The sequence below is a fragment of the Tursiops truncatus genome, chromosome 1 (genome assembly GCF_011762595.2).
Source record: "Tursiops truncatus isolate mTurTru1 chromosome 1, mTurTru1.mat.Y, whole genome shotgun sequence".
Classification (NCBI taxonomy): Eukaryota; Metazoa; Chordata; class Mammalia; order Artiodactyla; family Delphinidae; genus Tursiops; species Tursiops truncatus.
The window spans coordinates 17,044,300-17,056,547 of record NC_047034.1 but is presented as its reverse complement, the minus strand read 5'-3'; the positions used below and the strand labels follow the sequence as shown (position 1 = coordinate 17,056,547).

Below are 12,248 nucleotides of genomic sequence, written 5' to 3'. Positions count from 1 at the left end.
CAGATTGCTAAGCAGCAGATAATCACCCTCTTCTTATAAAAATTTTGCCAATTTAATATTACATATAGTACAATTACTATATACTTGGCAGTGAGTGAAACATTTTTTACACATTGTCTCAATTTCACAACAATTTTACGATGGAAGAAATATGGCCACTATTTTATAGTTAAGGAAACTGAGGCTAAGGAAAGTTGAGTAACTTGTTAATTTCACAGTTAGTAAGGAATTGGTTGAGATCTCAGGCCCAGGATGTCTCACCCCAGAGCACTTTTACTTAATCACAATATTAGATTGTTATCTAGAAATTAGAAGGTGATAAGAGACCCCGGGAAGAAAAACACCCAAAGAGCCATGACATCAATTCATTATAGAATTGCAAGACATTTTAACTAAAAGGTTATTTTGCCCATATCCCTACCATCATGACATCTAAATCATCTCAGAAGAAAATGTAACTTCTTATGAGGAAGACATTAGTCGCTAGTACTTTTTTTTTTCTTTCAAAATACGAAGTGGAAGGCTATCCTTGAAATTTTTTTTTTCCAAACTAAAACAGTATTATTTTCAATAAGGATTTGCCATTGTGTAGAAATATTTTTTGTTGTTGTTCATTTTGTCAACTCTAATCAAGATTGAAACAAATTCCAAAATCTGTCCCAGGGATATTACTGAAAAGTACCAACAGATGTAAATTTTCTAATAATGCTGTACTACCCTGAGCTACGTTTTCTACTTCCAGTAAAATTGGGAAGACTTTACATCTGAGAAAGAAAATCAGGAAAATAAACCCCCTTCCTAAACTATCTCCACTAAGGAAATGCTCTGTGTTATACCACATTTGCATAATTCTTTTTGTAATTCAACGGCAAGTCACAGTATTCTGTTATAAACCTCTGGAATATAGAGTCCCATAAATATGGAGTCAATATGGAGTTGTCACAGATGGCAGATGAAATGAGCTGAGTGGAAAAACTTTCCAAAACTCTGTTTATGCAACACCAAAGTTTTGATATCAAATCAGTTTAGGGTTTATAAATGATAGTAAAATTTGGGTAGCATTGAGAGGTTTTCACCTACAAATTTCTCTTGTATTTCTTTTCTATTGCCCACAAAGATAGGAAAGCTCTCCAATTCAAAGACAATCAGCTATTAGTTGAGGTGCTTTTACCCCATAATAGAAGTACTGATGCTCCATCCAGAAGCAAATCTCTGTTGTAATTGATCCTAGGCTATAGGAGGAGTAGGATCTATGTTATTCATTAATTGGTTCAGAATGCCCTTCTAGCGTGCCTTTGACATCTGTTAATACTATCTTTCTTCTTTTCAATTGTTGACTTGGTGTAAATACAGACAACTAGGGATAGAAAGAAAGGATGGAATGCAACTGGGGGTACTTTGGAAAGCTTGCATCTTGTGATGAAGTAACATCTATATAGTTGAAATGAAACAGACAGCCACTCGTGCTGTGACCACTTCAAGTTGTCTCAGTATAATGAGATCGTCACAAATGGGGCTTTCAGTCCAGGTGTACTTGACAACCCTGCTTTTGCAGAACTGGCCGACCCAGCTCAATTTCCCAATTACTGTCCCAGCTGGCTTTTCAATTATTATTTTCTCAAATTTTGTTTCAGTTTGAGTCATCTTTGATCATTTTGGATATAACGGTTAATATTCCTATCAGATAGGAGAACATGTTTTGGGAAAATCTTTATCTTTTTTTTTCTCTTTGGTGATTTTTGGTAAGGTAAGGAGAACAGTAAGCAGTTTGAAAATGCACTCCCTCTGTTCCAGGTTGCTGGGGTGTGAAACTTGGGAGAAAGAAGATGAAAGTATAAGATGATGGGTTTTCTCAGCAGCGTGGATGCTGAAATGTACAGAACACATTGTTTACAGCATCACTGGGCTGTGAATCAGCCGTGATTACAGCTGGCTGGGGCAGAGCTGAAAGGGCAGCGGCATCAAAACCCAGATCATTTTTAAAAAACACAAATCCTTTTCACTGCCCGTGGATGAAATGACTGACTGACATGCTAAACCTATTAAATATGTATTTTGAAAATTTTGAAATGAGGAAAAATGCTATGTAAAAATTTTTACAGATGCTGAATGATTGTAAATGTGGTTAAAGATGTGGGACTGGCTCCAACTTTGTTCTTTCGTGGGTTGCTATTAGCTTACATTTGAAATCTCTGTTGGCCACGTAGTCCACATTGTTCTTCCAAATGTAATCATTTCTCTCTTTTATCTGATCTCCTACAGTCTCTCTGTTTTCATCAATATCTGACAGCAATTCCCAAAGATCCAATAGAGTCCACTCTAATATCCTTATGTATACTCTTTTCTCTCTTTGAAATCTAATACCTTAGCAGTGAGATAATTTATTGTGCTTTATTTAGACTTTTATTTTTTGCATGTGTTTTGATACTATCCTTTTGAAAAGAGTGATTTGGAAATTTAAACCAACTGTTCACCAAAAGTTATGAAAGCATGATTAAGAAATTTTCTCTCCTTTTAAATCCCTTCTTTAAACCTTCATTTTTTTTAGAGTGCTGTGGGGAATGCCACCAAGTCCGGGTCTGGCAACGATAGGAAAATGAAGATGGATTTCTTGGAGCCCAGCTAACGGGTAAGCCATACAGAAGATCAAATGAGCCAGAGAAGTCAATGACAGTCCTATCTTTCTGGAAAACCATTAGATTATATGCTTGTCCCAACCTGGAGATGTTTAATTTATTGAATTTGACCTTCCTGGTGAAACCACGGTGGCACCAACACACTCGCCTAATAAATAAGTGGGAGGGATACTTGCTTTCAAATGGCATATACTGCATTTCTATTTGTCTTGAGTCCTAAAGAAATGCACTATCTGAGAAGAAGTTTTTATGGGTACATTACAGTCTAATATGTGCATTGTTAAATTAAAGGGAAAACTTGTTCCAGTGAAGTAGTTGGCAGAAAACTATAAATCTTAATGGATAGGAAAATATGCCTTTCAGTAAAAAGGAAAGAAAGAAACAGACGCGGAAAGCAAGCAAGAAACCCTGCTAAGGACGCCTCAAAAAATCAGGCCTTTGACCAGCATCTAGAATATTCGTCCTTTTCCAGTGTTTATGATCACTCCACTTACATATTGCCATCCCCTTTGCTCTTCCCGTCTATTTGAGAAAATTGTCCCCTGACTGTGCCAAAAATTTGAGGCAAGAATGAAAAATGTTTTGCTTTATTGCTAACCTGTGAAAATGTGTTTTTTTGCCAGTGCTGTGATGGCTGGGACTTTTTTTTCTTTCTCACATGGCTCTAATCCTAGCTGGATAGATCTTGACGTGCAAATAAAATTCCATCCTAAATAAGTAAACTATGTTTCTCGGTTGGAGGCTGAAAAACCCTATTTCTTATTCTTCTGCCTATGCAAGATATACTTTCCACTGCTTGTTCCTGAAGTTCAGCACCAGAGTGGACAAGCAAAGGGAATATCCAGGTTAAGGAAGCTTCTTCTTCTTCAACTGACACATGAGAATTTGAATTAAGTAGCCTCTATGGGTTCTTCCTGCAACTCTAAGCATCTTTTAGATATCTGCAGGATTCTCACTCTGTTGATAAAGTTTTGTCTGTAGAGACACATCTACATTACTGTACTTAGACATGAGTGACTCTGCTCACTCATTCAACAAATATGTATTGAGTGTCTTTAAGTGCTCTGGAATCAAACGTGAACAAAACAGTCCACAGAGATAGCTGTCTTCAGGGAGCTATTCAATTTGCTTAATGTTCAGCATTTTTAATTAATTGTTCAACCAATCAATTAATTATTTGACAGTATAATTAATACTGTCAAATACAGGTTGATCGAACCTGCCTTATGTACCACAGTCATGTTACTACTATGTTAGGTGTTAGGATTCAACTGCACGACCAGTTGATCCCAACTGTCAAGAAACTCTCAGTCTAATAGTAAAGAAAAACACCTAAGCCAATACATACAATAAGCTATAATTGCCCTGGTTGCTGGGAGAGAGTAAGTGCTCAGTACTAGTGGGTCATGTGAGTAGGGTAGATAGAATTTTTTAATCTGACCATATTATCTCCAATGGCCAGTATCTCCGTGAGATCTCTACCTTGCAACTTCTCCAGATATGCCACATAAGAGTTTGGTATTATTCTGGTGTGGTTTAAGCTTTTCTCTCTTACCTATGCTTTACAAAATTTAATTGCTTTTCTGTATCGAGTTTAGTTCATCTCATAAATTCAGACCCCACCAATTCAAAAATTTTGATGCACCAGATACTTGCTATAATAATTACTCTGGAGATATAAAGCAGATCAGTCTTGGTTCTCACACACTGAAGATTAGTTATTGAGCGACAAAAAACTAGCCTAAACATGTGTCTTTTTAGCAGCAGGGAACTCTCATAACCTGGAGTTCAGAGGTGGCTTTGTTATGTGAGCACCAGCTTAATTTAGACATAGGATAGATTGAGTATCAATTACCACTGAGTATTCTAAGGATAAAATTCAATAAATAAGAGTGTGATGGCAGTGCTTAAAGAAAAGCTACTCTGAAGATACAGATTATTCTGGAAAAAAATAAACCAGGGTCAAGATATCTTTTATAGCATTTGACATGCAGCTGGGGAATGCTCTTCCTGGTTGCGTGTAGATTAGGTGCCCCTCCTAAGAGCTATCATGGCATCACACGTATACCCTGTTCTAGCCTTCACCATGTTGGAACTGTAATTGCCTGCTTTGATGCCAGCATCTCCCACCAGACTGCACACAATGACAGAACCAGTGATATCTATTTGATTCTGGCTGTGCCCATAGTAGGTATTCAATATTTGTTCATTTTGAATGGACTCAACAGCAAAGGCTCTGGCCAGATGTTTAATTATCATTCAGTTGACCTTTATAGTGGTTTCTTTAACCCTGGTCAAGGACTCCAAGATTATTATGATAGGAAATGGGTACTAGACTTTAAAAAGTCCTACTAAGGCATAAAACTAAAAAACAGTTTTATTACGGGCAAGTATAGGTTTTAAAATCAGACAGTGCTTACTCTTAAAAGTTTATACTTCTGTTGGCTCTGACTCATCTTCATGCTGGTAGAATTGCCACTTGAAGGGCCTCGTGAAGTTAAAATTGAGACATCAAGGAATAAATTCAAGATGTTTGCCACATTTCAGGCAAAGAGAATGTACAAACATTGGCAGGGAGGAAATGTCATCTCTTGTCACCTTGTAAACTGCTAATATACCAAGATATGTCCAAGGATAAAAATCAAAAACATTTTCAACAGCGTTCTATTTATTGGTCACATTCTTGAATATTTCATCTTGTCACTATCTTATCCCCAATAAAATATAGAAAGTGGTCTCAGAGATTGTCTTTGTTTTTCTCTGTGAGATGGCAGAACCGTTTTTGCTTAAGTTGGAGTAACACAACTTATGTTTTCCTTAAACTTTCTGATAAATTTTTTTAAATTCCAGCCTAGAATTTTTTTTAACCTTCCTTCCAATAAAAGTAGTGGATAATGGAATAATCTGTGTATTTATTTATGCACAAAGAACTTCTTGAGCTCCTACTACGTATGAGAGGACAGGAGGAATTGCTGTACAAAAAAGAAATTGCAAAATGATTACAACTGGTTTCTATTTAGAGGTTCACAATCTAATGGAGATGATAGACATAAAAACACACAGCTAGATTAAAATTAATTTGATCAAATTTATCCAGCAGTTGCTATGTGCCAGACATGAGGCTAGGCACCAGGAATATAATAGTGACTAAGATGCAAATTCCTACCCTCAGGGAGCCTACATTCAAGTTGATGAAACAGACTGTAAATGAATGAATGCAAAAAATGATTAAATATATCATCAATAAAGAAGGTGATTAACTGTAGGAAGAAAATTAAGAGGGAGCTGTGATAGAGAGTGGTAGAGTTCATCATCACTGAAGGTATGATCATGAAGATTCTTGTAACTGGGTAACACTTAGGCAAATGCCTGAAGAATAGTGTCAGTCAGTAGTGTCGGAAAGAGTTGAGAAAGGATTCTGCAGGTAGAAAGAATTGTCATACTAAGGGCTAATGGTGTGATTCAGTTCAATTCAGTTCAAATGTCATATCCTTGTGTTTAAAACTTTCTGAAACCCTCTAGGCAAAGTAACAGAGTTATACTCCTTTCCCAGTACTTGATAATGTTGTAAATCCTGCAGCCCTGATCTATTCCACATTATGTTAGAATTATTTGTATATATACTTGACTTTCCACTAGACCAAGCTTTCATTCACCACTGCTCCAATGTACCTATTGCAACACCTGGTGTAGGTGTCATAATGTTTTAGTTTTTTCCCCTTCTCCTTTCTTCTGTCAGGTTAGAAGGCATATCAGGTGAGAATATGAGAAGGGTGCAGACTTGCTTGCATAATGCTAATAGAATAATTAATCAAGGCAGTGTGAAAAAAATGTTCTCACTGACCCCACACCCTGAGGGCAGAATAAGTTTCCTTTCTCTTCTACTCTTTTCCTATTAAAAAAAAAAAAAAAGAACCTATAATAACCTGTGCCATTGAAGTAGGGAGCCATTGGGAACAACACTGACAACCAACCAGAAAAGGTGGGACCACAGGGGTGAGAAACAAAAAGGACATAGAGTAAATGAATGAATGGAAGAAGAGATAGGCAATAAATGGGAGCAAAACTTCTCTGTTTTTCTTAAATTACAGGAAGATACTTAAGAATGGAGAATTGAGATTCTTGAATCCAGTAGAGAATTTGGGCAATTACCTAAATCCCCAACTTGTCTTGAGAATTTTTTTATAACTTAAAGTATATGATCCCAATGTGTGAAGTTGGACAATATTATATAATTTCCTAGACACTGCATGTTTTATTTACTAACAGTGAATATGTGAACCACAGGTAGCCCTACCCTCACCTATCAAAGATTGGAGGGAAATGATAGATTTGTGAATAGTGGGGCGTTGATAATTTATCAGTGAATGTTAAATAAAAGCTCAAAGTAAAAGCGATTTAATTACTATTATAATTCTATTGAGTGTTTGAAATGAAATTAGCTTTATCAATGCAGGCTCCTGTGAGGGGAAGGAGTAGAGATAGATTATAGAGAGGGAAAGAAGTGCAGTATCATTCTATAACAAAATAAAATACTTACATGAAGAATTAGCTGGTTTGGTTTAAAGCTTTACGTTTTAAAAATATAAAATGTCTAGAATAATTTAAATTGCAAGGAAAAAAATTAAGGATGTCTCAATGGGCAGGAAGGTATGGTACTAATATTAAGAAAATCAGTGTTGAATAAAATAATCAATTAACTTTGCCAGGGTTACTCTTGTGAAAAGTACCATGACTAACAAATTTTATTTTGCAAGATCAATGTCCCACAGCAAATTTATGAAAGCCAATAAAAATGACATTATACTTTTAAACACCTTATATAAAAACTCAAGAAGCTCTGCTTCCAAAACAAACTGAATTATTTTAAAATAAAAACAAAAATACTGTAGTTGGTACCTTGTAGTAGTCAAGACAGCCTAAATCATGCTGCAGTACAAGTCGCTTCCTAATACCTGTAGGTAACACAAAGCTTATTCCTCACTCATGGGAGGTGTTACTTCTCAAAATAGCCAAGTAGGTCCTATTGGACTAACCCTACAGCAAGTAATACTTGTAAACACTGGATGAAATTTAAAGAACTAATACCTGAAGGCTCATGAAAATGACCAAACCAGGAAAATACTAGAGTGGACTCAACACTTAGAAGAAGGGAAGAACGCTGAGTGAGTTTCCAAATCTTTAAATACTCTTAAGGTGACAGCAGTCCCCAGTGTAAACTCTGTAGGGCTGAAAATCATCAGACTTAGCTAGAAAATCACCAGACTTCTGGCTTCAAGAACAGACTCCAAACAACATAACAAAGGCTAAAAGAATGGAAAAGGGAGTCTGCTGCTGTCGAGTGCAGGGTAGAGAGAATTTGTAGTTTGAGTTCCAGCCAGTTTAACTATCTGCTATAAAATGATTAATACCCTTTGAAGGAAATAACATAATCCAGAGTCTCCACAATAAAAAAAAAAATCACAATAGGGCTTCCCTGGTGGCGCGGTGGTTGAGAGTCTGTTTGCCGATGCAGGGGACATAGGTTCATGCCCTGGTCCGGGAAGATCCCACATGCCGCGGAGCGGCTGGGCCCGTGAGCCATGGCCGCTGAGCCTGCGCGTCCGGAGTCTGTGCTCCACAACGGGAGAGGCCACAACAGTGAGAGGCCCGCATACCACAAAAAAATAAAAATCACAATATCCAGAAAAAAAATTAAGTTTGAAATTAGCAGGCAAGAATTTTAAAGCAACTATTACAACTATGCTAAAAAAAAAAAGAAAGAAAGAAAACTATGTTCAGGGACGTCCCTGGTGGTCCAGTGGTAAAGAATCCACCTTCCAATGCAGGGGTGTGCGTTCTGTCCCTGGTCAGGGAGCTAAGATCCCACATGCTGCGGGCCAACTAAGCCTGCGCACCACAACTACTGAGCCCACATGCCTCAACTAGAGAGCCCTCCTGCTGCAAACTATAGAGCCCATGTGCCCTGGAGCCCACACGCCACAACTAGAGAGAAGTCCTTGCGCCACAATGAAAGAGCCTGCATGCCTCAACGAAGATCCCAAGTGCCACAACTAAGACCTGACGCAGACAGAAAAATTAAAATGAAAAGAAAAGTATGTTCATTATTATTGAAAAGATATGAAATCCTAACAGAGAAATATAAGCTATAAGAAATCAATATAAGCTTCTAGAACTGAAAAATAAAATATCTGGAATAAAAAAAATTACTGGATGGGCTTAAGAGCAGGTTGGAAATGATAGAACAAAAAGATAGTAAGCATAGAAATAGATGAGTTTAAATTATTCAATCTAAACAACAGAGGAAAAAACAGTTTTTTAAAAAGAAAGAACAAAGTCTTAGGGCCCAGTGGGACAATTTCAAAAAGGCTAATTGTAGCCTCATAAAAAGAGGAGATAGATAATAGAGAAAAAAGTTTGAGGAAACAATTACTGAAGTTAACCAAATTAATAAAATTTTTTTAAAAATTAATTTTAGATTCAAAAAGTTCTGTGAATGAGAAAGATATAAATGCAAAGAAAATCAACTATGCATGTCACAGTCAAACTACTAAAAGCGAAGATAAAGAGAAAATCTGGAAAGCAGGCAGAGGAAAAAAGACACAGTCATTCAGGTGAACAATTTGATTAAAACCATTTGTGACTTCTCATAAGTCACAGCGAAGGCCAGAAAAGAGTGGAACAACATTTCTAAGGGCTACATAGAAAAAACTCTCAAAGCAGAACTTTATATCGAGTAAAAATATTCTTCAAGAATGAATTATGCCTTAATAAAGCTGAAAAAAATGAATGAACTCAAAACAAAAACATTTTCAGATAAAAAGAAAGTAGGAGAGTTTGTCACCAGCAAACCCACACTATAAAAAGTGCTAAAGGGAGTTCTTCAAGATGAAAAGAAATGATGCCAGATGGGAACTCAGGTCTTCAGGAAGAAATGAAGAGCCCTGGACTTCATAAATATAATGTCAAATATAATAGACAATATTTTCCTCTTAGTTAAAAGAAGATTTTAAAGTAAAAATAACAATAATTTATTATGGAGTTTTGCAATGTATATAGATGTAATGCATGTGACAAATTTAGCATAAAGGACAAAGAAAAGAAGTAAATGACCATACATATTTGCAAGCCTCTTACATTTTTTGGGAAGTAATGCAATATTAACACTAAGTAGACTCTAAAAAGTCAAAGGTTTGTTGTAATCTCAACAACAAAAAAATTTAAAGAGATATTGATAAAAATTCAATACATACATTATAATTGAATTCTAAAAATATTCAGTTAATCTAGAAGAAGTCAGAAAAGGAGGAACTAAGGAACAAAAATTGAGGGGACAACCAAAAAGCATATAGTAAAATGGTAGACCTAAATCCAACTATCTCAAAACTGATATTAAGTGTAGATGCTCTAAGCACTCCAGTTAAAAGGCATTGTCATATTAGATTTTTAAAAAGACCCAACTACATTCTGTCTGTAAGATATGTACTTTAAATATAAAACACAAATAAGTTGAAAGCAAATGGAAGGCTAGAGTGACTATCAATATCAGACAAAGAATATGTCAGGACAAGAGATTCCCAGAGATAGAGGGATATTTCATAATGATGAAAGGACCAATTCATCAGGAAGACATATATGTGTACCTAATATCAATAACAGCACTTCAAAACGCCTGAAACAAAAATTGACAGAATCAAAGGGAAAGATAGAAAAATCCACAATTATAGTGAAAGATTCTTAATACCCTCTTCTAAGCAATCAATAGGACAACTGAAGGAAAAAGATATTACAGATATAGATTTCAATAAACAATGCCATCAATCATCTTTACCTAATTGTCAGAAAACACTCCAGCCAACAGGTGGAGAATGTACTTTTTTTCAAATACACATGGAATATTAAATACTCACATTGAAAAAGAAAAGTCTAATATCAATGACCCTAGAAGTCATTAACACCTTTCCACCTTAGGGAGCTGGAAAAAAAATAATGCAAATCCAAAAGAGGTAGAAAGAAGGAAACAATAAATACAAGAGTAAAATAGTCAATGAAATACAAAAAAAGAGATTAAAAATAGAGAAAAATGGACAACGTTTCCTGTATAAATATGGTGGTAAGTGCATGACTGAATCAAGATTTGTTGTGAGAAAGTGAGATAGAGAATGGCATCCTGAAATACACATTGTGAGCATCAGTAATACTTTAATTTCAAGACATCACTCCACTTATTAAAGAAACAAAGTTCCTTATTAAAACCCTTTCCACAAAGAAAACACCAGGCTCAAATGGTTTTCCTGTTGAATTATACTCCTCACTTGCATGAAATCTGCTACAGGTTCTGGTGACTCTCCAGGGCAACATTTCCAGAGCTCAACAATGCAGGGGATTTTATGTCTCTAGCATCTCGGTAAGAGACCTCCTTGATCACTGAGGGAGAGCGATAGAGAATTGAATTTCCTCCATGTGGCGCCTCATCCTGGAAGTGACTTGTCACTTCTGTTCACAATTTGTTGGCTAGAACTCATCCTATGCCTTCACCACCCTTCGAGGGGTGGGAAAATACAGCTTTTTATTATTTTCAGGAATGAGGAATATGAAACAGGATATGGTGAACATTTAGCACCATCTCTGACCCAGAACTCTTTTTCTATAACCATCCTTGTCAATTGATCAGAAAGTATCATGATCAGTGAGGCAAAATTTTCTCCAAATATTGTTTATTCAGACTGAACTTGAGAATCTGTATATTGTTTTCCAATTCACTTTCTTACTTTTTTCATTTTTTTAAATCTTTACAAAGTTTCTGAACTTTTAAAAAGATGATCTTATTACTTAAGGGTATTTCTTTTGCTGAATTTGATCTTTTAGTCTTTTATCCATATTCTGAAAGGACGAGGCATAAAAACAATCTACTTTTGCCATACTCCCCAGGACCTACTGTGTTATACTGCTGTTGCTCTGTGATGGGGAAGGGTAGGGTAAGCAACAACCATCTTTGGCCTGTTCTTTTGTTTAAGGGAACTAATTGAAATCAAATTTTGGTGTGCAGATATAATTTTTTTTTTTTAATTTTCAAACTACAAGTTGGCTAGTGAGTACTGCGTTAGGAAAATTGAATAGGAGCCTTAGTTGAAATTTTGTGCAGTCACTCTGCTCTGAAAAGGCTATGGGAAAAACCATTGTTTGCCTCAAGTATAGTACAAACACACTGAAGAAGGCATTGTCATCAAGTGTGTGGGAAGGTAAGCTTGGGTTGCTTTTGCTGATTTGATAACTTCAAATCTTTAGTCTGAGAAAAATAGAGCTGTGCAATTAGTCATCAACACACACGTAGCACTTACAGAACTATGAGAAGTGCCAAGGGGAGGGAAGGCGTTGAACAATGCAGGGTGGGTAGTGTCAGCTAGAGGGCAGAAGTACAGCGGGAGAAAAATGACACGGTGACTTAGAGATCTAACTTTCAGATCAGACAATCAACCCCGGTTTCAATTCTTGTTTCTTCCTCTTAGTAGCTTTATTACCTGGTGCCAGTTATTCCAGTTTTGTAAGCTCAGTTTCTCCCTCTCCAAAATGGTGATAATCATGCTTTCTTTGGAAGGTTCGTATGGGGAT

General features: G+C 36.2%; 1 long non-coding RNA gene across 1 annotated transcript in view; it reads left to right on the top strand.

Annotated features, from left to right (window-relative positions):
• LOC117309502 (uncharacterized) overlaps positions 1 to 12,248 on the top strand; it is a 337,102-nt gene that overhangs the window by 199,516 nt on the left and 125,338 nt on the right. The window contains exon 4 of the long non-coding RNA XR_004523860.2: positions 2,549 to 2,629. This is a non-coding gene — a long non-coding RNA (uncharacterized lncRNA). The remainder of the gene's footprint in view (positions 1 to 2,548; positions 2,630 to 12,248) is intronic.